The 23,609-nt window shown below is 44.5% G+C and overlaps 2 protein-coding genes and 1 non-coding gene across 3 annotated transcripts in view; 1 reads left to right on the top strand and 2 right to left on the bottom strand.

Moving 5' to 3' along the window:
- ZFX (zinc finger protein X-linked) overlaps nucleotides 1–23,609 on the bottom strand; it is a 180,293-nt gene that overhangs the window by 110,555 nt on the left and 46,129 nt on the right. The window lies entirely within an intron of this gene.
- The window catches only part of PDK3 (pyruvate dehydrogenase kinase 3), a 300,615-nt gene that overhangs the window by 259,253 nt on the left and 17,753 nt on the right, over nucleotides 1–23,609 (bottom strand). The gene's annotated exons all lie outside the window — the stretch shown is intronic.
- LOC116812384 (small nucleolar RNA U13) lies at nucleotides 8,658–8,762 on the top strand. Its single transcript, XR_004370684.1, has one exon. It is a non-coding gene; the product is annotated as a small nucleolar RNA U13 (small nucleolar RNA).

The raw sequence follows: 23,609 nt of genomic DNA, 5'->3' as shown, positions 1-23,609 counted from the left end.
TTATTGAGACGGAGTCTCGCTCTTTCGCCCAGGCTGGAGTGCAGTGGCGCAATCTCGGCTCACTGCAAGCTCCGCCTCCCGGGTTCACGCCATTCTCCTGCCTCAGCCTCCCGAGTAGCTGGGACTACAGGCACCCGCCACCATGCCTGGCTAATTTTTTGTATTTTTAGTAGAAACGGGGTTTCACCATGGTCTCGAGCTCCTGACCTCGTGATCCGCCTGCCTCGGCCTCCCAAAGTGCTGGGATTACAAGCGTGAGCCACCGCGCCCGGCCAGAAACTGCTTTAAAATAATACCTTGATGCAAAGCTAAAGCTTTGGTTTGTTCTAACTTTTCTGCCAACTCTAGGGTCCCAAGGTACACGTCTGAAGTTACAACAACTAACTTTCTTTTTTGCGGGGGAAGCATCTCTTTTGAGGGGGGCAATTTTTTTCTGCTTGGTTGTATTGTGGCAAAATATAAAGTAATTTTATCATTTTAACCACTCATACCATTCAGTGGCATTAAATGCATTCACAATGTTGTGTTACCATCACCACTATCTATACTCACAACTTTTCCATCATCCCTAACAAAAACTCTGTATCCATTAAACAATAACTCCTCCTTCCTTCTCCTCCAAGCCCCTGGTAAACTCTATTCTACTTTCTGTCTCTATGAATTTGCCTATCCTGGGCACCTCATATAAGTGGAATCATGACATATTTGTTCTACTGTGTCTGGCTTATTTCACTAAGCAGAACATTTTCCAGGTTCATCCATGTTGTAGCATGTATGAGATTTACCTTCCTTTTTAAGGCTGAATGATATTCTAGGATACGCTACATTTTATTTGCCCATTCATAGGTGGATAGACACAACAAAAGGTTGTGTCCACCTTTTGGCTATTGTGAATAATGCTGCTATGAACATTGGGGTACAAATAGCTGTTTGAGTCCCTGCTTTCAATTCTTTTGAACTGAAAATACGTAGTAGCAGAATTGCTGGGTCATATGATAGTTCTGTGTTTAATCTTTTGAGGAACTGCTGAACTGTTTCCCATAGCGGCTGCACCATTTTACAATCCCACCAACAATGCACGAGGGTTCCAATTTCTCCACATCCTTAACACTTGTTATTTTCATTTTTTTCCTTGTAAATCCTATTAGGTGAGAAGTGGCATCTCACTGTGGCTTAGGAGACAGGAATTTCTAGATTGATCCATTAAGATGCTGTATATTTCATGTGTCTTGGTTTCAACCAGGTGTTTGGCATCCTTTTGGATAGGAGGGAGACATGTAATTGGATGATAGTAGATATAAGTGATTGCTTAGTTGATTAAAAAACTATTTCCGTACCAGGAGTGAGAGCAAACGTGGTATGCCTCAGGTTGACCCTAACCTGTTTAACACTTTTCTTAATATTTTATCAACAGTGTGGATAAAGACATAGAAGGCATGCATATGAAATCTGTAAAGCTAAGATCCTAGAGGAACAACTGTGAAAAGTAATAAGAACCTCACTAAACTGGGCAAAAGATCAAAAGATATTGATAAAATCTATGAAAGAGAAATGGAAAGTCCCAACTGAGGTCTAAAAGATAGTGTCCCCCAAAATGTCATGTCCACCTATGTGTTAGTCTGTTCTCACGCTGCTAATAAAGACATACCCGATACTGGGTAATTTATAAAGGAAAGAGGTTTAATTGACTCACAATTTAGCATGGCTGGGGAGGTCTCAGGAAAATTAATGTATTTAATGGCACTGAACTGTACACTTAAAAATGGTTAAGGTGGTGAATTTTTTTTTTTTTTTTTACAATCATGGCAGAAGGTGAAGCAAACATGTCCTTCACATGGTGGCAGGAAGGAAAATTAGTGCCCAGTGAAATGGGAAGCCTGTTATAAAACCATCAGATTTCATGAGAACTCACTATCATGAGAACAGGATGGGGGAACCCCCAACCCCTGCATGATTCAATTATCTCCACCTGGTCCCTCCCATGACATAGGGATTATAGGAAGTACAATTCAGGATGAGATTTGGGTGGGGACACAGCCAAACCATATCAACCCAGAATCTCAGACCTTATTTGGAAATAGTTTTTGCAGATGAAATCAGTTAAAATGAGGTGATACTGGGTTGGGGAGGGGTGGCACTAAATCCAATATGACTGGTACCTTACAAGAAGAGGAGAGACACAGACACAGAGGGATGCTGACCACGTGAAGATGGAGGAAGACATTGGAGTGATGGAACTGAATGCTGAGGAATGCCAAGAATTGCTGGCAACCACCAGAAGCTAGAAAGAAGCAAAGAAAGAATCTTCTCTGGAGCTTTTCGCCCTGCCAGCACCTTGATTTCAAACCTCTATGTGCCTTGCCCGAAAGACTGTTTCTCTGGGTCTGTCTCCCTTCCCTTCACCTCCACTTTTCAAGAAGGAATAATTCTGGCCAGGTACAGTGGCTCATGCCTGTAATCCCAGCACTTTGGGAGACTGAGGTGGGAGGATCACCTGAGCCCAGGAGTTCGAGACCAGCCTGGGCAACATGGTGACACTCCGTCTCTACCAGAAAATACAAAAAAGAAAAAAAAGGAATACTTCTTTCTGAGGTGACCCTTTCCTGGCCCCTGTCAGCCCCCAAATCAGCAGGCCATTTCTTCTGTTTCCAGCTGCCCTGGGCTTAAATACTAATGTGTTATATTAACGGAAGAAAATGGAACTGAAAGAAAGTTTGCCTAATTTGTAAAATAAAAATGAGTTTCGATCCTGGTGGCTTATGTATTATTCTTGTGAGGACTGGGTTTACATCGATCATCTTTTCCATGGCAATCGAGTGTGGAATATGGCGAAGTTAGAAATGTAATTGTGTAGACATAAAAAATTGCATCTCGATAACCATCATTGGGACACTTTTCTCAAGATGCTATCTCGGTGTCCTTCAGAGCAATAACGATATCAATTGAGAATGTAACAGAAGCAACTTAAATGTTATGCCTCGTTTACTTCTGGTGAGCCTAGTGTGCTTCAGAGCTATTGCTCATGACATAAGGTTCTGTCAGGCTGGAAACGCTTCAAGACCATTAAAAGAAAATGCCAGCCATTCCTGCTGTTCAAATATTCTTCAACTTCTAATTTAAGGCACCCACACCTAAGAATGTAATTGTGTTATTCTCTCTGATAGCTGGAATCTATCTAAGCCAAATACCTGGGAATTATGGACTATTGGGTCTACAGGAGTCCGGAAAACAAATGAGGTGGATAAAACGTGTTATTTTGTACTGGCACGTTCAACATTTGCGCTCCCTTATCGTTTCTGTGTTAAAATGTATTCAAAGATGAAAGTGCCTGAAGGGTCTTTTCTCAGCTGAATTGAAGGAGGTTGGCGAAATGCATAAATTGCCTCAGGATCTAAACTTAGAAATCTGAAAGAGAAAGACTCACACACCTGTACTCAGAATTCTTTTCCACACTAAATTTTCTCTAGTTGATTGTCCTTTATTTATTTATTTAGTTATTTATTTATTTAGAGATGGTGTCTCGCTCTTGCTGCCCAGGCTGGAGTGCAACGGTGCAATCTCGGCTCACTGCAACCTCCACCTCCTGGGTTCAAGCGATTCTCCTGCCTCAGCCTCCCGAGTAGCTGGGATTACAGGCATGCGCCACCACACCTGGCTAATTTTGTATTTTTAGTAGAGGTGGGGTTTCACCATGTTAAGCTGGTCTTGAACTCCTGACCTCATGTGATCTACCCACCTTGGCCTCCCGATTGTCCATTTTTGATTCAGAAAGTTATCATCTCAGTAAAGTAGGTCCCCTATACCTCTCCATTCTCTCCGTGATAAACAAGTGAGACCACAGTTTGAGAAAGGCAAGTTGGATCAGAAAAGGGCAATTTTAAAAGCAAATGCTGTGAAGGGTGAAGCTTCCCCTTCACACGGGTAAATTATTTCTGTTTAATGCCTGTCTTGGGAAGGATACACTTTAGGTTCAGAGACCCCATTGGCACATCAGGGCTTTGACTGGGACACAGTGCCAATTCAAACTGTCATACAGTACAGAGAGGGAAAAAAGCCCAAATCAGTTTCTATTCTTTAGTAGAAAGCAATACTGTAGTTTAAATTAGCAAGGCGCTGCTGAACCACTATTTAAAATGCGTTTGCACTGACATTCCAAGAAAGGATTTTTTTTCTTGTTTAATTGCACTGTCAGTGTGGAACGCTTTCACTTAAAACCATTCTGAGGTAGACCTTTTAATAGAAAGTGACAATTTAAATTGCCATGATAGCAGCGTAAATGGTGCTTAAAGTCATTACTAAACTGATGTCGCAGTTGGCTTCAGACCAGTTTGTTAAAGCTGAAGAAAAGGTGTTGGGGGAAGGGAGGAAAGTAACTAAATGGTGAATCATTAATTCCTTTTATATTCATTGTAATAACATTAGCTGTGATGAAGTCATCTGGCTCCCAATGGATGTAATATACATTTCTATTGAATTCTACATTATTCCATTCTAACACTGCCCTGATTAGTGTCGATTACTGAGGAATTGCTTCAATCACAGGCATCTATTTCTCCGCAGTTACTTTTTCTTGTCTTCACTCTCATGGTCCAAAGATAGGATCTGTTGCTTCCATTTTCTGGTTTGCATTCTGAAGCACAAGTCTTGGTTTTATCCGTGGCCTTTCTTTACTCTTGCTATAATAAGTTAGATTCTCTTGGCAGCCCTTGGAAATGACTCTCACTAGCTGTCATGAACCGAATGGAACATATGAGATGAGGTCAAGGCCACCTGAGTGGGGTCATTGGTCAAACCTGATTGGTTTAACCGAACCAAGTGGTTTGCCAAACTCTTGTTTCAGCATCTGGGGGCCCAGTGGGTAGGGGCATCATAAAATATCAGGCAGTTACTGGGTCTGTGAACCTGGAAAGGAGCTCCTAGGTAGGTTAAGGTTGAGTTTGGTACGTTGGCAACAGTGGGAGGGATGGTGGCGGGGGTCGGGAGGGACAGACGACAGAAGCCTGTGAGTCAGTAACCACTCAGCCACTTTCATGGTCTCCCACTGATTTGTCTTGCTTCTGAAACATACCCCCATACAAGTAAATTAATCATGAGGTGTTTTAGGAACAATAGGTAAACTACTTTATTATATGATTACCATGTTAAAATATACTACACACTCCTTTTTATTATGCACAAATTACCTCAAAGGCCAACAATTGTAGTTGGGCTCACAGTAGGGAAACATACTTCATATTTTAAATTTAAAACGTTATATTTAGGATGGGGTTTTTGAATAGTTTCCTGAGGTCATACAATTGAAGAGCTCTGAGAACAACTCCACACCCTTCAAAATTTCCCTAAGTCACACATTGCAATTTCTGAAATTTCTATCATTCAAAATCGGAGGCAGTTATGGTGATCATCAAAGGTACGACATTAGGGTCTTAATTTGGGGGTCTTGGAATAGGTTATAGAGAGACCATGAAAAACTGGCCTCTGAGTTTTGTATATATGTGTGGAGATGCATGACGCAGGAAAGAGAGCTCTTTTTTCTTAAATCAGGTTTGCAAAGGAGTTTGCAAACCAAAAATAGTTAACGACTACTAATCTAATCTGACTTTACTAAAAACTAGAAAACAGAGACCCAGAAAGGTGGTTGACTTGCCAAAGTCACTCTGATAGCTATTGGCCAGTCTACAGAACCTTGGTCTCTGATTCGTGGTCCAAAACTACCTTTTGAATTTTTTACAATTGTTCCTTTTGGAAAACAATAGATCTGCAATGCTGCACTTTTCTGAAAGCCACTCTCCTGGCAACCTCAACTCCATGGAATATAACTCTCCCTGGCAGAGGCAAAAGAGGCCTCAGAGCCACTGAAATTACTGTCACAACACTCACGCACTTTGGCCCATGAGAGAAGCCCCCAAGAGATCATTGAACACCCCGTTCATTTACTTAACAAATATTTATCGAGCTAAATACTTACCAATGTTTTATTTGTACATAACTCTGGCAAATTTTGTTATCCAGTTTCACTGAAAATAGGAAATTAGGGGAAAGAGGACAGCAAAAGGCAGAGATATGGATCCAGAATTGTGAGATATTCACTCACAGGCTGACAGCAGAGGGAGAGCAAGAACATTGCCATACAATGATGTCTCTGCACCAGGAAGCAGACCATAAAAGACTTCTCATATAGTCTGTCTGTGAATGCAGGGTTGGGCAGAGTGCGTTTTAGAAAGTTCATCATTTAAAGGATTAAAATGTATGCCATGAGACTATATATCTATATAGATATTTATATCATATCTATATATATATCTATATAGAGATAGATATCTATATCTCTATATATCTATATCTCAATGTCCTCTCATCGGATAAACTTGGGTTTTGGACGCTGGTATCTACACCTTAGCCACCTTAAGATAATTCTCGAAACAGAAATGGGGAGGAAGTGTAACATAAATAAGCTTGCGGTATGTTTGAAAAGCTGAGTCCATTGGAGGAAACTGAGTCCTGGGATCCAGAAAACAGAGTCTCTTGTGTTTGAAGGGTCAAAGGAGAGAAACTGCCTGATGGATTGAGGCAGTAGTTAGTGGAGAAGACAATCTAAATGTCTTCAGAAGGGTATGACCTCTGTATTGTGTTTAGGGAATATAGGATGAGCCCTCTGGTGCTGTTGAACTCCCTAGGACTGGAAAAGGGGCAATAGTTGTGAGTTTCACAAAATATGGATACCTGGGCCAACCTGGACCCAGCACTTCTAAGACATCAGGGCACTGGAAGGGACAAACTTGTGTGACTGATGGGACCAGACACAAAGAACTGTGACCTATAGGTTGTGATATGGTTTGGCTCTGTGTCCACACCCAAATCTCATGTCAAATTGTAATCTTTGTGTGTCAAGAGAGGGACCTGGTTGGAGGTGATTGGATCATGGAGGCAGATTTTCCCCATGCTGTTCTCATGATAGTGAGTTCTCGTGAGATCTGATGGTTTACAAGTATGGTACTTCCCCCCTCGCTCGCTCGCCCGCTCTCCTGCTCTGCCATGGTAAGATGTGCTTGCTTCCCCTTCGCCTTCTGCATGATTGTAAGTTTCCTGAGGCCTCCTAGCCATGCTTTTGTACAGCTCACAGAACTGTGAATCAATTCAACCTCTTTTCCTCATAAATTAACCAGTCTCAGGTAGTTCTTTACAGCTGTGTGAGAACAGACTAATACAGGTTGGGTGCAGCGGCTCACACGTGTAATCCCAGCACTTTGGGAGGCTGAGACAGGAGGACTGTTTGAGTCCAGGAGTTTGAGACCAGCCTGGGTAACGTAGCGAGACCCTCATCTCTACAAAAACAAACAAACAACCGTGACCTATGGATGCCCATGTGCCATAAATCGAGTACCCTTGGTTGAGCAAATCACAGAGAGAGTGGGGACACACTGGCCTGGGATAGGAGCTGGGTCCAGGGAACTTAACAGCAGCAAGAGTAACAACATTGGTCAGCAGCTATGGGAGACCAGTGTTCTTTGTAACACTGGGAGGCAGAAAGGACCAACCACAGTAATGCCAGCACCAGGCGACAGTCAGCTAGGATCTTCCATGTGGACTGTGTAAGGCCTGCAATGTTCTCTTACTGCCTGGAGGAGTACGGGGGAGCTGAGAAGTTGCCACTGGATTTCCTGACCACCAGGCATATGCCAGCCTGAATCATTTTTATTTTTTTATTATTTTTTTTGAGACAGAGTCTCCCAGGCTGGAGTGCAGTGGTGTGATCTCGGTTCACTGCAACCTCCGCCTCCTGGGTTCAAGCGATTCTCCTGCCTTAGCCTCCCGAGAAGCTGGAATTACAGAATGAACCACCACACCCGGCTAATTTTTTTGTATTTTTAGTAGAGACAGGGTTTCACCACATTGGCCAGGCCGGTCTGGAACTCCTGACCTCAAGTGATCCGCCTGCCTCAGCCTCGCACAGTGCTGAGATTACAGGCGTGAGCCACCACATCCAGCCAGGCCTGAATCTATCCTAATTAAAGTTGGAAAAATGAAACAGACATGCCCTGTTTATACTCTGAAGTTTGTAAAAGAGTTCACAATGAGAATACTAGTCTCAAAAGCTGTACAGAACTACAAATTAATGAAGTGTCTTCATAAGCATCTTCTTATGTGACCCTCACAGAAGTCCTGTGAGATGAGGATGGGGTTGACATTATTTTCTCCATTTATTAGATGAAGAAATTGAGGCTTTGTGAAGCCAAATGAATTGCTACACTCGCATAATTATTAAGTGGTGGGCCAGGTGCAATGGCTCACACCTGTAATCCCAGCACTTTGGGAGGCTGAGGTGGGTGGATCACTTGAGGTCAGGAGTTCGAGACCAGCCTGGCCAACATGGTGAAACCCCGTCTGTACTAAAAATACAAAAGTTAGCCAGGTGTGGTGGTGGGTGCCTGTAAGCCCAGCTACTCAGAAGGCTGAGGCAGGAGAATCACTTGAACCTGGGAGGCAGAGGTTGCAGTGAGCCGAGATCGCGCCACTGCACTCCAGCCTGGGTGACAGAGCGAGACTCTGTCTCAAAAAAAAAAAAAAAAAAACAGGTAAAGCTCTGGCTACCACCTAGGCCCTTAGGCCAGTGGCCTTCTATTATGCCATGATGCCTCTCTAAAAAGGATGGATAGACCCTTTTTGTGGCTCATAAGGGTGATTATTTGGTTCTCATGACACTGCGTGAGATGTGCCTCCCTCAAACCTCATTACAATGCTGGCGCATTAACCATCTGAGGTAGAAAAACAGGGAGCTGGGCATGGTGGCTCATGCCTGTAATCCCAGCACTTTGGGAGGCCGAGGCGGGCGGATCACCTGAGGTCAGGAGTTTGAGACCAGCCTGGCCAACATGGGGAAACCCCGCCTCTACTAAAAATACAAAATTAGCCAGGCATGGGGGTGCATGCCTGTAATCCCAGCTACTCAGGAGGCTCAGGCAGGAGAATCGCTTGAACCCAGGAGGTGGAGATTGCAGTGAGCCACCACTGGACTCCAGCCTGGGTTGACAGAGTGAGACTCCATCTCAAAAAAGGAAAAAGGGGGAGAGGGGGAGGTATATGGGCCCACCCAAAAATTTCAGAATTTTCCCTGATGCTGGCCTGGAAGGAGTGAATGACAGTACAGGGCTTTATTCCTAAATAACTTCAGTTTAGCCCCAGTTGTTTTTCTTGCATTAGTCCAGAAGACCCACTCAAAGAAAACTTCGGCTGAGTGCAGTGGCTTGTGCCTGTTATCCCAGCACTTTGGGAGGCTGAGGCTAGTGGGTCACTTGAGCCCACGAGCTCAAGATCAGCCTGGACAACAAAGCAAGATCCCTTCTCTACAAAAAATTTAAAAAATTGGTTGGGCTTGGTGACACACACCTGTAGTCCCAGCTACTTCAGGAGGCTGAGGTGGGAGGATTGCTTGAGCCCAGGAGGTCGAGGCTGCAGTGAGCTGTTATTGTAGCACTGCACTCCAGCCTGGGCAACAGAGGGAGACCCTGTCTCCAAAAAAAAAAAAAAAAAAGAAAACCTCCCTCCACACAGCTGGGCTGTCCAGCTGCTCCTGAGTCAGGTAGGTCCAGCCCCACATCTGCACATGGGGTACCCCCTGCCTGGATGGCTTGCATCCTGACCAACCGCTGCCACCCCCGCATCCCACACTTGTCATAGAAGTGGATGCTACGTTTAGTTCATTGAGATGTCTCCAATACCACTACCATCTTGCACTGTTACTTATCTGGACTGTTGGTGTAGAATTTGTCTTCCTGTCTAGAGTGGCAGCTCTTTGAGGTCAGGGGCCCTTTTCTCAGTGGTGCCTACTTCATAGGAAGGGGTAAGTAAAATTCTTCAAATAAATGCTTTTTCTTTTATTGCAAGCATACAGCAGGTGCTCAACAAATATTTGCTAATTGCCTCATTGGCAAGTATCCTATTCTGTAGCCAACTCCTCCCGCTTCAGAATGGGCCTTTAAAAAGGGCATATTTTGCCAGGCACGATGGCTCATGCTTGTAATCCCAACACTTTGGAGGCCGAGGCAGGTGGATCATCTGAGGTTGGGTATTCGAGACCAACCTGGCCAACATGGTGAAACCCTATCTCTGCTAAAAATACAAAAATTACTCTCACGCCTGTAATCCCAGCCACTCGGGAGGCTAAGGCAGAAGAATCACTTGAACCTGGGAGGCGGATGTTGCAGTGAGCCAAGATCACACCATTGCACTCCAGCCTGGGCAACAGAGCAAGACTCTGTCTCCAAAAAAAAAAAACAAAAGGCATATTCCCAGCCTGGGCAACATAGCAGGACCTCATCTCTACTAAAAAAAAATTTTAAAATTAGCCAGGTGTGGTGGCACGTACCTATAGTCTCAGCTACTCAGGAGGCTGAGACGAAGGACTGCTTGAGCCCGGGAGGTCGAGGCTGCAGGGAGCTATGATTGCGCCACTGCACTCCAGCCTGAGCAACAGGCTGACACCCTGTCTCAAAAAATAAGTAATAATAAATACATTAAAAGGTCACATTCTGTGACTCAGTCACGCTGTTAGAGTCAAAATAAGTCATGTCATGCTTCATCAGCAAGTCATCTCAGTCCAACAGTGGTATTCGGTATTTTCTCATGCCTGATTCAAACCTCTGTAGGCTTGAGTGGGTGGCATTTTGGGGGCCATGTCACCATTACTCATCCACTCATCCAGTCAAGCAACCAAGCATTCATACATTGAGTTAGTTATTCATTCATTTGTTTAAAAAATAGCACTTACTACACATTAGACATAACATGTAACTGCTAGTTTCATTATATACCCCGATCCTCTAGAATCTCTAAATGGATAAATTTCCTAAATAAGTGACATTCTAGTAATATACAGACAATAAACAAATAGGTAAGATATATAGTATTTTAGATAGTGATATATGCTAAGAAAACAGGAAAAGGGATATGAAATGTCAGGGGATGGATTTTTTTTTTCCAGATAGAATCTCGCTGTGTCACCCACTGCAATGGAGTGCAGTGGCATGATCTCTCCTCACTGCTCACTGCAACCTCCGCCTCCCAGGTTCAAGCAATTCTCCTGCCTCAGCTTCCTGAGTAGCTGTGACTATAGGCGCGTACCACCACGCCCTACTAATTTTTATATTTTTAGTAGAGATGGGGTTTCACCATGTTGGCCAGGCTGGTCTCGAACTCCTGACCTCAAATGATCTGCCCACCTCAGCCTCCCACACTGTTGGGATTACAGGCGTGAGCCTCTATGCCAGCTTCAGGGGATGGACGTTTATATTCTACATAAGTTGGCCAGGGAACCAAAATCTGTATTAGTCATGGTTCTCCAGAGAAACAGAAAATAAAACCAATAGGATGAAAAAATGAGGTGGTGGGGTGAAAGAGAGATTGAAGTCTGCAGAGCAGGCCGGTAGGCTGGAGACCCAGGGAAGAGTTGATGTTTCAGCTGGAGTCTACAGGCAGTCTGGAAGTAGAATTCCTTCTTCCTGGGGAGACTGTGGTCATTTTTTTTCCCCAAGGCCTTCAGCTGATTGAATGAGGCCCACCAATATGATGGTGTGTAATCTGCTTTGCTCAAAGTCTACAAAGGAGGTGGCTTTTGAGGAAAAAAAAAATCTGCAGAAAGTGAGGAAATGAGTCATGCAAATAAACATCTGGGAAAAAGAAATCTAGGTAGCATGAGAAGCAAGTCCAAAGGCCTTGAGGTAGACGTGTGCTGGACATGCTGCTGGAATAGAGTGACTGTGATGGTTAATAGTGTCAATTTGATTGGATTGAAGGATGCAAAGCGTGGTTCCTGGATGTGTTTGTGACGGTGTTGCCAAAGGAGATTAACATCTGAGTCAGTGGACTGGGAGAGGCAGACCCGCCCTGAATCTGGGTGGGCACTATCTAATCAGCTGCCAGTGTGGCTAGAACAAAGCAGGTGGCAGAAGATGGAAGAGCAGACTGGCTGAGTCTTCTGGCCTTCATCTTTCTCCCATGCTGGATGCTTCCTGCCCTCAAACATTGGACTCCAAGTTCTTCAGCTTGTGGACTCTTAGACCAGTGGTTTGCTGGGGCTCTTGGGCCTTTGGCCGCAGACTGAAGGCTGCACTGTCAGCTTCCCTACTTTTGAGGTTTTGGGACTCAGACTGGCTTCTTTGCTCCTCTACTTGCAGACTGTCGTGGGACTTTACCTTGTGCTCATGAGAGTCAATACTCCCTAATAAACTCCCTTTCATAGACACATCTATCCTATTAGTTCTGTCCCTCTAGAGAACCCTGACTAATACAGTGACCAAGGGTGAGAGCAATGGAGATTTGAAGTCCAGGGCACAGAGCATGCAGGACCTTGCAGGTCTTAAAACAACTCGAGTGTTATGCTGAGAAAATGGAGCAGAGGGATTGAACAAAGGAATAACACTATTTGACTTATGTTTTAACAAAATTGGTGGCAGCTGTGGTGAGAACAGAGTGCAGGTGGGCAAGGACAGAAGCAAGAAACCGTTTGGGAGGCTATTTGAATAGCCCAGGTGAGAAATGGTGGTGGCTTAGATCTTGGTAGCAGTCAGAGAGAGGGAAAGGTCAAGGGGAATGGCCGAATTCTGTCGATCATTTGAAAATATAGCCAAGAAGATTTGCTGACAGGCTGGATATGGGTTATGGGAGAAAGAAAGGAATCGAGGATGACACTAAGGTTTTTGTCCTGAGCCAGTGCAGCTGAGGTGAGGAAGTTTGCAAGAGTAGCTTGAAGTAGAGGGGAGGGTACACATCCAAGACTCTGTTTAGGACGGGCAAGTGGGGTGCCTAACACATATCCAGATGGAGATGTCTAGTAGACAGTTGGATGTACAGCTCAGGAGGGAGACAGGTTCAGGCTTGAGATATAAACTGGGGAGTTATCAACATATAGATGGCTTTAAAGTCCTGAAACACTAAAGGAGATGACGTAGAAAGTGAGAGTAGTTACAAAAGAGGTTTAAGGATTAAACTTTGGGGCACCTCAACACTTGGAAGTTGGGAAAATGAAGAGGACCCAGCAAAGGGGACAAGAAAGAGTGCTCAAAAAGAGAAACCAAGGGGGACTCCATCTCAAAAAAAAAAAAAAAAAAAAAAAAAGCCATGTCGGGCACGGTAGCTCACACCTGCCACTCCAGTGATTTGGGAGGCTGAGGTGGGAGGATTGCTTGAGCCTAGGAGTTTGAGACCAGCCTGGGAAACATACCAAGACCCTGTCTCTACAAAAAATTTAAAAATTAGCCAGGCTAGGCTGGGCGCGGTGGCTCATGCCTGTAATCCCAGCACTTTGAGAGGCTGAGGTGGGCAGATCACTGAGGAGTGATCTGAGGAGGTCAGGAGTTCAAGACCATCCTGGCCAACAGGGTGAAACCCCGTCTCTACTAAAAATACAAAAATTAGCCAGGCGTGGTGGCAGGCGCCTGTAATCCCAGCTGCGCTGGAGGCTGAGGCAGGAGAATGGCTTGAACCCGGGAGACAGAGGTTGCAGTGAGCCGAGATCACACCACCGCACTCCAGCCTGGGTGACAGAGCGAGACTGTGTCTCAAAGAAAAAAAAATTATCCAGGCATGGTGGTGCACACCTGTAGTCCAAGCTACTCTGGAGGCTGAGGCAGGAGGATTGTTTGAGCCCAGGTCAAGGTTGCAGTGAGCTATGATAGTGCCACTGCGTTCCAGCCTGGGCAACAGAGCCAGAACCTTTCTCAAAAAGAGAGAGAGGAGACAGCTGGGCATGGTGATGCACACCTGGAGTCCCAGCTACTTGGGAGGCTGAGCCAGGAGTTTAAGGCTATAGTGTGCTGTGATGCTTGAGCCTGTGAATAGCCATTGTACTCCAGCCTGGGCAACATAGTGAGACCCTGTCTCTTTAAAATAATAAAAGAAGGCAAAAGGAGTGGGGTATTGTGGGAGCCAAGGAGTACAGTATTTCAAGGGGAAAGTGATCAACATGTCAAATGCTGCCACTAAGGACTGAGAAGTGACCACTGGACTTGGCAAATGTTGGAGAGCTTTTGTGACTAGGGCAGTTGCAGTTTGGTAGAGAGATGAGGCCTGATTGGGTAGGTTCATGGGAGAATAGAAGCAGAGAAATTAGAGACAATAAACAGAAGCAACTTTTTTTTTTTTTTTTTTTGAAATGGAGTCTCTCTCTCTCTCTTGCCCAGGCTGGAGTGCAATGGCACAATCTCGGCTCACTGCAACCTCCGCCTCCCGGGTTCAAGCGATTCTCCCACCTCAGCCTCCTGAGTAGCTGAGATTACAGGCGCCTGCCACCACGCCCGGCTAATTTTTGTATTGTTAGTAGAGACGGGGTTTTGCCATGTTGGTCAGGCTGGTCTCAAACTCGTGACCTCGTGATCCACCCTCCTTGGCCTCCCAAAGTGCTGGGATTACAGGCGTGAGCCACTGTGCCCGGGCTTTTTTTTTTTTTTTTTTTTTTTTTTAAGGCTGGAGTATTGAGCAGAGCACAGACGGGCTGGAGTGCAGTGGCACAATCATAGCTCACTGCAGTCTTGAACTCCTGGGCTCAGGCAATCCTCCCACCTCAGTCTCCCGAGCAGCTAGGACTACAGGCTCACACACCACTATACCCAGGTACATTTTTATTTTTTTTCTAGAGACAGGGTGTCACTGTGTTGCTCAGGCTGGTGGTCTCCAGCTCCTGGCCTCAAGCAATCTTCTTATCTCAGCCTCCTGAGTCACTGGGATTACAGGCATCAGCCACAGGGCCTGGCCCAGAAGCAACTCTTATTAATTAATATCAAAGAAATAGTAGCACGTGTGTGCTGATGGGAATTATGCGGTAAATAGGGAGAAAACTGGTGATGTGGTAGAGAGGAAAGTATTGCCATAGCCTGTTCTTGAGAGGGGGTAGAATCTAGCACGCAGTGGAGAGGCTGCGGTTGGCCAGGAACATAAGTCATTCACCTTATTGGAGAGGAAGTGGAGTATCACGGGTTCAGATGCAGGGGGAAGGGAAGCTGCTATGCTGGGAACTTGTGCACATGCTCTTCTAATAATTTCCATTTCCTCAGTGAGGTAGGAAGCAAAGTCAGGCTCAGCTGAGAGAGTGAAAATAGAGGAGGAGAGGTTGAAAGTTTGAAGAGAGAGTTAAAATATCCAGTGCTAAATTTTGCTTGGATTTCTACACGTCGGAAGGAAGCTCTTCAGCAGTTAGAGCACAAGACATACCAAGCCCAGGAGGGAGTTAAAGGAAAGTCTGAAGTTCACTGTAAGATCAGTGTTCACAGAAGGGAGGGAAGAGGGGAGTGCAAAGGACGCCAGGATGCCCGCAGCAAGACAGGAAGTACCCCTAAGTGGACAAAGGGCATACCAGGTAGGGGGCCAGAGATACCAGTAATGGGGGCCGGAGTTAGACCCTATTGTGAGGTCTGTCAGTGCCTCCAGGAAGCGATAGATAAAGGGCATTCCCTCCATTGTGCCCGTTTACTCCCTTCAAATGGAAGATGGGATGTAGAAGGTCAGGTAGGCCAGGAAGAAACATTTGTTTGCAGGGCCCCCCACCTCCAAGTGGCTGGCCCAGCTTCCCCATTAACACAGGGTGTGCTGTGATGATTATGCCTGTGAATAGCTATTATACTCCAGCCTGGGCAACATAGCCAGACCCCATCTCTTTAAAAATAAAATAGTAAAAAAATGAAAGAGAGAAGGCAAAAGAGGTGAGTGAGATATTGTGGGAGCCAAGGAATAAAGTATTTCAAGGGGAAGGTGAAAGTATTTCAAGGGGAAAGTGGCCCAGCTCCTCCATTAACACATGGCAATGGGGTGGGCGGCAGGGGGATGCTATAAGGAAGGAGAGAAAGATGATCTTCTGCACTTTAAGAAGCTCCCAGTGTGAGAAGGCTGTGGTTCTCAAGTGTGATCCCCAACCAGCAGCATCAGTTTCACCTGGGAAATTGTTAGAAATGCACATTATCGGGCCCCACCCCAAACCTGCTGCTATGGTTTGAAGGCATCCCCTCCAAAATTCATGTGGAGAGGGAATCCCCATAGTGGTGGTATTAAGAGATGGGGCCTTTCAGAGGTGTTAAGCCACGAGGGCTCTGCTGTCATGAATGGATCCATGCCATATAAAAGGGCTGCAGGGAACGGCTTAGGCCTTTTTTGCCCCTCTGCCCTCTACTATGTGAGGGTGACGCTAGGACAAGACACCACCCATGGAGCAGGCCCTCACCGGACACTAAACCTGTCAGTGATCTTGGACTTCCTTGATCTTGGACTTCCCAGCCTCCAGAACTGTGAGGCATCATTTCTGTTCTTTATAAATAACTCAGCCTCAGGTATTTTGTTATAAATAACTGAGTCTCAGGTATTTTGTTATAGCAGCACTACAGGACTAAGACATCTAGTAACTCAGAAACTCCGAGTGCAGTGAGGCCCAACAAGCTGTGTTTTAACATGATCATTGGTATGTACACCAAAGTTTGAGAAACAGCGCTTGAAGGCAGCCTGTAGCAGTTTCTGTCTGTTCTTATCCAGTACTGCCACCTATTGGGCAAGCTCTTCAGAAGCTCTGAGGTTAATACAAACATTAGGAAAAACAAAAGGGAATTTCCTTTTTCAATATTAAATAACTTTACAAAGCAAAAGCAAACCCTTTGCATTATGCAAACACTAATTTTCCATGGTTGTAATGAGTGTGTTTAGACTCTTCTGTTTCTTTCATAAAACATTTTGTACCCACTTTCCATGTATTCACCTAGTAAAATATAGAGTTAGTATTTTTGTTATAATATTCCATCAGGATAAAATTACGTAGTCACAGTGACCACACATTTCAAAGTAAACTGGATGCGTGGTCTGGCCAAGCATAAACAAGTGAAGACAATGTGACCTAATATTTGGAATTCATACCATCTGTAGAAATCTTAGATGTTTGTTATACCACAAATTAGTCTGTTGTTCCATGGTTTTATATGCTTGAGCTATTTCTGGTTTTCAGTAGTTACTATCAATAAGGCAATAAGAACCATGTTACTATAGCTGGGTGGTTATTTCTTTGGGATTATAATCTCTAAAGTAAAATCTCTAGCCCAAAAGGTATAGTAACAGACAGCTTTATTTTAAATAAGTTAAAAAAAAAAAAAAAAAAACTAGAAATAACCCAAAGGTGTTTGCAACAACCTTATCACAACATAGTGCCAAGGAATCTTGCCAAGGTTCCTGGCTTCCCAGCATCTTTGGAAGCTTTGTTAGTCCTGCCTCCCTGGTAGAAGCCAGAAAACTTGCTTTCTCAGCTTCCTTTGCAGACAGTTCACACACAACCCAGGGCTCATCCATCAGCCATCTCAAAATCGGACTGATTCCAAAGTGAGCAATGTGCAGAGGCAGGAAACACATGGAACTTACTTTCTGGTGAGGGTGGCACCGGCGTCCAGAATCCAGAGGTTCTGGAATCCAGTTCTCAGTATCACAGGTGCAAGCTGTGGGTCCACATCCAGTGGTCTTCACTGGATACCCAGTGATGCGGTTTGAGCAGTACTCCTGGCTGGGTAACCTTTAAGTCCCACACTCTGGCCCTCAGAGATCTGCGAACTAATTTTCTTTGTTTGTTTGTTCGTTTGAGACAGAGTCTCATTCTGTCACCCAGGCTGGAACGCAGTGGCACAAACTCGGCTCACTGCAACCTCCACCTCCTGGGTTCAAGCAATTCTCCCGCCTCAGCCTCCCGAGTAGCTGGGACTACAGGCACCCACAACCACGTCCAGCTAATTTTTTGTATTTTTAGTAGAGATGGGGTTCCACCATGTTGGCCAGGCTGGTCTCAAACTCCTGACCTCAGGTGATCTGCCCACCTCGGCCTCCCAAAGTGCCGAGCTTACAGGCGTGAGCCACTGCGCCTAGCCCGTGAACTAATCTTTAATAAACTCCCTCTTGGGCCAAGCGCAGTGGCTCATGCCTATAATCCCAGCACTTTGGGAGGCCGAGGCGGGTGGATCACCTGAGGTCAGGAATTCGAGACCAGCCTGGCCAGCATGGTGAAACCCTGTCTCTACTAAAAATACAAAAATTAGCCGGGTGTGGTAGCAAGTGCCTGTAATCTCAGCTACTTGGGAGGCTGAGGCGGGAGAATCGCTTGAACCCGGGAGGCGGAGGTTGCAGTGAGCCTAGATCATGCCATTGCACTCCAGCCTGGGCGACAAGAGCAAAACTCTGTCTCAAAAATAAATAGAAATAAACTCCCTCTCTGCCTGCATGATTGTTCTAGTACTTTTGCTACGTTACAGATCAACCTAAAACTTAGTGGATTATGTAGTTTAAGTAGGGTTTCTCAATCTCAGCACAGTTGGCATTTGGGACCAGATAATTCTTTGTCCTGGAGGCTGTCCTGTGTCCTGCAGGATGGTTAGCAGCACCGCTGGTCTCCACCCACTGGAAGCAAGTACCACCATGCACCCACCCCCAAGTTATGACAATATCTCCAGGCATTGCCACACATCCCGGTGGGGGAGGGCAGCGCGGTGCAAAATCTCCCCCAGTTGAGAATTACTGGCTTAAAGCAACATTCAAGCATTGAGGACTGTATTAGCTGGGAGGGTCTGGCTTAGTGTGATTCATGCAGTTGTAGTCAAATGGTAGTTAGAGCTGGACCAGTGGGGGACTGTAGCAGCGGGGGGCTGGCTGGAAATCTTTTTCTTCTCATGTAGCGTCAAGGGCTCTTCCCGTGATCTCTTTGTATGAGCTTGTTTGGGCTTTGTCATAGCATAGTGACGTCAGGTTAGTTTAACTACTTGTATAGAAGCTCTGGGCTCCAAAGGGGTGTGTCAAAAAACTAGGTAATGCCTCTTAAGACCTAGCCTCAGAAATCACATGTTACCATTTCCACCATAGTCACAAGATTCAAGGGGAGGGAACACAGACGCCACCTCTCCATAGGAAGAATGCCAAAGTTACATTGTAAGGTCATGTGGAATGGGAGACATTGTTAAGACTTTCTTTAGGAAAATCTCATCTGTCCCAGTGATCAACGTCACTACTCATCAGGGAAATGCAAATTAAAACCATGAGCTACCTCTACAAATCCCCAGAATGGCTAAAAATAAAAAGGCTCTTAATACTAGGTATTGGCAAGGATGTGGAGCAACTGGAACTCTCATACGTTGCTGATGGGAATATAAATTGGTACAACCACTGTGGAAACATTATTTAACTGTATCTACCAAAGCTAAATACATGCCTGGTCTATGGCCCAACAGTCTCTTTCCTAGGTTTGCACCTAAGAGAAATAAATGCATATGTATACCAAAAGACATGAATGAGAATGTTCCTAGAAGTTTTATTCAGCATAACTAAAAACTGGAAAAGAACCAAATGTCTGTCAGTAGGAGAATGAATATGTGATCTATTCATCCAATAGAACATTACACTGCAGTACAAAAGGACAACTTACATACACAACAAGGGTGAATCTCCCAACTGTATGTTCAGCAAAGGAAGTCAGACACATACATATGGTGTAATTCTATGTATATAATGTTCAAAAACAGGAAAACTAATCGATGATGATAGAAATCAGAGGAAATGGTTACTTGTAGTGGGGAGAGGGGATTCATACTGGGAAGAGGCACAAAGAACTTCTGGAAGACTGAGGATCATCTATATTTTGGTCCAGGTGGTGATTACACAAGTTTATACACATGTAAAAGTTAAGGTGTATAATGTACTAACGCTCTTTGAGTACTTTATTCCATTCCTCAATAAAAAGGAGAAATAGGCCGGGCACGGTGGCTCATGCCTGTAATCCCAGCAGTTTGGGAGGCCGAGGCAGGCGGATCACCTGAGGTTGGGAGTTCAAGACCAGCCTGACCAACATGGAGAAACCCCGTCTCTACTAAAAATACAAAAATTAGCTGGGTGTGGTGGCACATGCCTGTAATCCCAGCTACTTGGGAGGCTGAGGCAGAAGAATCACTTGAACCTGGGAGGCGGAGGTTGCAGTGAGCCAAGATCATGCCATTACACTCCAGCCTGGGCAACAAAAGCAAAACTCTGTCTAAAAAAAAAAAAGAAAGAAAATTCCTTTGCTGTTTAAAAGTAGTTAGTATATTCTATCAGTTAAACTAAGACCTTCACCCTTCACCTCAGGAAGATGGTGACCCTCGCTGCTGGGAGGTCCAGGCTCACACCGCAGCCACAGTGTTCCTGTGAGGCCTGCCCCTCTGCCCGTTAGGCCCTCTAGATAACCATTTCCACTAGGGATGCACCCAGGAGAATTTTCCTAGAGGAGAGAAGTACACAATCAAGCACTGTAACCATAAAATATTAAAAGCTTAGCAACCAAAAAATGTATCAGTGAATAGCAGATTATACACAGCTGAAAGATAAACCAGGAATCTGAAGGCTATATTGAGAAATTTTCCCAGAACAGAGCATAGAGATAAAGGGATGAAAAGAGTGAAGGAAATTGTAAAGACACATGGAGAAAAGATTCAGTAGTTACAAATTCCTCTAAAAGAATTTCCAGAAGGAGATAATTGAAGCAATATTCAAAAAATAATAGTCAACAAATTCCTGGAACAGCACCAAAACACAAGTCCTTAGATTGAGAGAGACCTCTCTGAATGCTAATCAGGATTTACAAAAAAAAAGAAAAACATAGACACCGTGGTAAATTTTCAGAACAAGAAGGATGAAGAGCTACCAAAAAGTTACCAGAACAAAAAGACCCCCCAAAAATGAGAACGAGATTAACATGAGACTTCCCATCAGCAAAATAGATGCAAATATATTGATCATTGCTGAAGCCAAGGCAGGGATATCTGGGGTCTCATTGTGTTATTCCTTCTACTTTTCTGTAAGATTAAAATTTTTCAGAGTAAAAAGATGTTTTTTTGTTTTTTGGGGTTTTTTTATGGATGCAAGAAGATAATAGAGTAATAGTTGCTAAGTGCTGAGGGAGGATATCTTTGGTTTTTTTTGCTTGTTTGTCTGTTTTTGAGATGGAGTTTCGCTCTTGTTGCCCGGACTGGAGTGCAGTGGCACGATCTCGGCTCACTGCAAGCTCCGCCTCCCGGGTTCAAGTGATTCTCCTGCCTCAGTCTCCCGAGTAGCTGGGATTACAGGCACCCGCCACCATGCCCAGCTAATTTTTTGTATTTTTAGTAGAGATAGAGTTTCACCGTGTTGGCCAGGCTGGTCTGGAACTCCTGACCTCAGGTGATCCACCTGCCTCAACCTCCCAAAGGGCACACTCTGCCAGGGAAAATATCTTTGAACTTCAAGTTCTATATCTATGAACATTGTCCTTCGAGAATGAGGGCAAAATAAAAACATCCTCAGATTACAAGGACTCAGACATTTGATCATAACAGATGCTCCAGGAGCACTTCAGTAAGAGAAAAATGAAACCAGGCTGGGCACAGTGGCTCACGCCTGTAATTCCTACACTTTAGGAGGCCAAAGCGGGAGGATCGCTTGATCTCAGGAGTTCAAGACCAGCTTGGGCAACATAGTGAGATCCCATTTCTACAAAAAATACAAAAATAAACAGTCAGGAGTGGTGGCACATGCCTGTGATCCCAGCTACTCAGGAGGCTGAGGTGGGAGGATCACTTGAGCCCAAGAGGTTGAGGCTACAATGAGCTGAGATCACACCACTGCACTCCAGCCTGGGTGACAGAGTGAGACTCTTTCTCAAAAAAAAATAAATTAAAAAATGAAACCAATGAGAAGTGTGAGACTTCCAAATTGGCTGTTCTTTTTCAATATCGTTTTGATTATTCTGAGCCCCTTACATTCCATATGAATTTAAGGATCAACTTTTTTCATATCTGCAAAAAGACCATTAAAATGTAATATGAAATGTATTAAATCTTTTTAAAATTGTGGATATTATTGCCATTTTAACAATATTAAATTTTCCAGTTCATAAAAAAAAAGAAATGGTAGGATGCCAGAAGCAACAGACAACAAAGAAATTAATAAGATACCGGTAGGTCTAAATTATTGCTTATAAAATTCATAGTCTTTAATACCAAACTGTAACTAAAATTCAAGATATATCAACATGGAAGAGATAGGAGAGGGAGGAAGGGAATTCAAACCTTTTTTTTTTTTTTTTTGAGATGGAGTCTCACTGTCGCCCAGGCTGGAGTGCAGTGGTGTGATCTCAGCTCACTGCAACCTCCGCCTACTGGGTTCAAGCGATCCTTTCACCTCAGCCTCCTGAGTAGCTGGGATTACAGGCACATGCTACCATGCCCAGCTAATTTTTGTATTTTAGTAGAGACATGGTTTTGCCATGTTGCCCTGGCTGGTCTCGAACTCCTGGCCTCAAGTGATCCACCTGCCTTGGCCTCCCAAAGTGCCGGGATTATAGGTGTGAGCCACCACACTCAGCTGGAAATAAAAGCTTTCTAAAGGTCTGATTTTGTTCAGGATGGTTATACTGGAACTAACTGACCCTTAAACTAGTGCTCCTCAAACTTTAATCTGTATGCAAATCATCTGCAGAATTTTGTTAAAGAGCGGTTTCTGATTGAGCAAGTCCCAGGTGGACCTGAGATTTTGCATTTAAAACGAACCCACAGACCACACATTGAGTAGCAAGACTTTAGACAAAACAGTGGTTCTGTACTGTGTCGATTCAGGGGGAACATATGCTAAGCTTTCCTCACTGTGTTGCAAAAATGTAAGAATTGATGGCGTGTTTCAGAAAATACTCAAGGACATGATTTTTAAAATTCATGGACTGGAAACTTAGTGGAAACCCATAGCAATAAGTGGGAGCTTAATGCACTGGCCCATAGCACCCAGGACCTGACACAAATAGCAAAGTCTGGAATTTCAACTCCAAGGAATAAGGAACTACTGCACACCTATTCACAGGAAAACTGATGAACTGAGCTCCTGCTCGACCAGCTATGTTTGAAAAATTCTTACGTAGCTGCTTGAGAGTGCAACTAGAAACAAAGTTCTTGCCTGTGATAGAGTGGAAAAGCAGAGATATTTACACAGCAGGCACCAGGAATACATTTCATGCAAGCTCCTGGTTTGGAATTGTGATATACTCACAGGGCAAGAGCCCAGAGCCACTGAACTTTGTTCTCAGGACACTGGGCTGAAGCAATCATAAAACCATTTTCCAGGGAGAGTGAGAAAGAAAAAAAGCCTCCACGTAAGATGAGCACTCAAAAAAAAAAAATTACAAAGGCTACAATGAAACCCAACATATAAGAAGATTCACATAAAAGAAAATAGAAGTAATAGAGCAATCTGGAAAGGATTTAAAAATGAGTGCAGTTAAAGTCAACAAACAGGCTAGGCACGATGGCTCACGCCTGTAATCCCAGCACTTTGGGAAGCCAAGGCAGGCAGATCACCTGAGTTCGGGAGTTTGAGACCAGCCTGACCAACATGGAGAAACCCCATCTCTATTTTAAAAATACAAAATTAGTCAGGCGTGGTGATGCATGCCTGCAATCCCAGCTACTCGGGAGGCTGAGGCAAGAGAATGGCTTGAACCTGAGAGGCAGAGGTTGCGGTGAGCCGAGGTCATGCCATTGCACTCCAGCCTGGGCAACAAGAGCAAAACTCAGTCTCAAAAAAAAAAAAATTAATTAAAAAAAAAAGCAGGT

Source organism: Hylobates moloch, unplaced genomic scaffold (assembly GCF_009828535.3).
Source record: "Hylobates moloch isolate HMO894 unplaced genomic scaffold, HMol_V3 SCAFFOLD_7, whole genome shotgun sequence".
Taxonomy (NCBI): domain Eukaryota; kingdom Metazoa; phylum Chordata; class Mammalia; order Primates; family Hylobatidae; genus Hylobates; species Hylobates moloch.
Note: the sequence above shows the minus strand (reverse complement) of the source record. Positions and strands in the feature narration are given on the sequence as shown.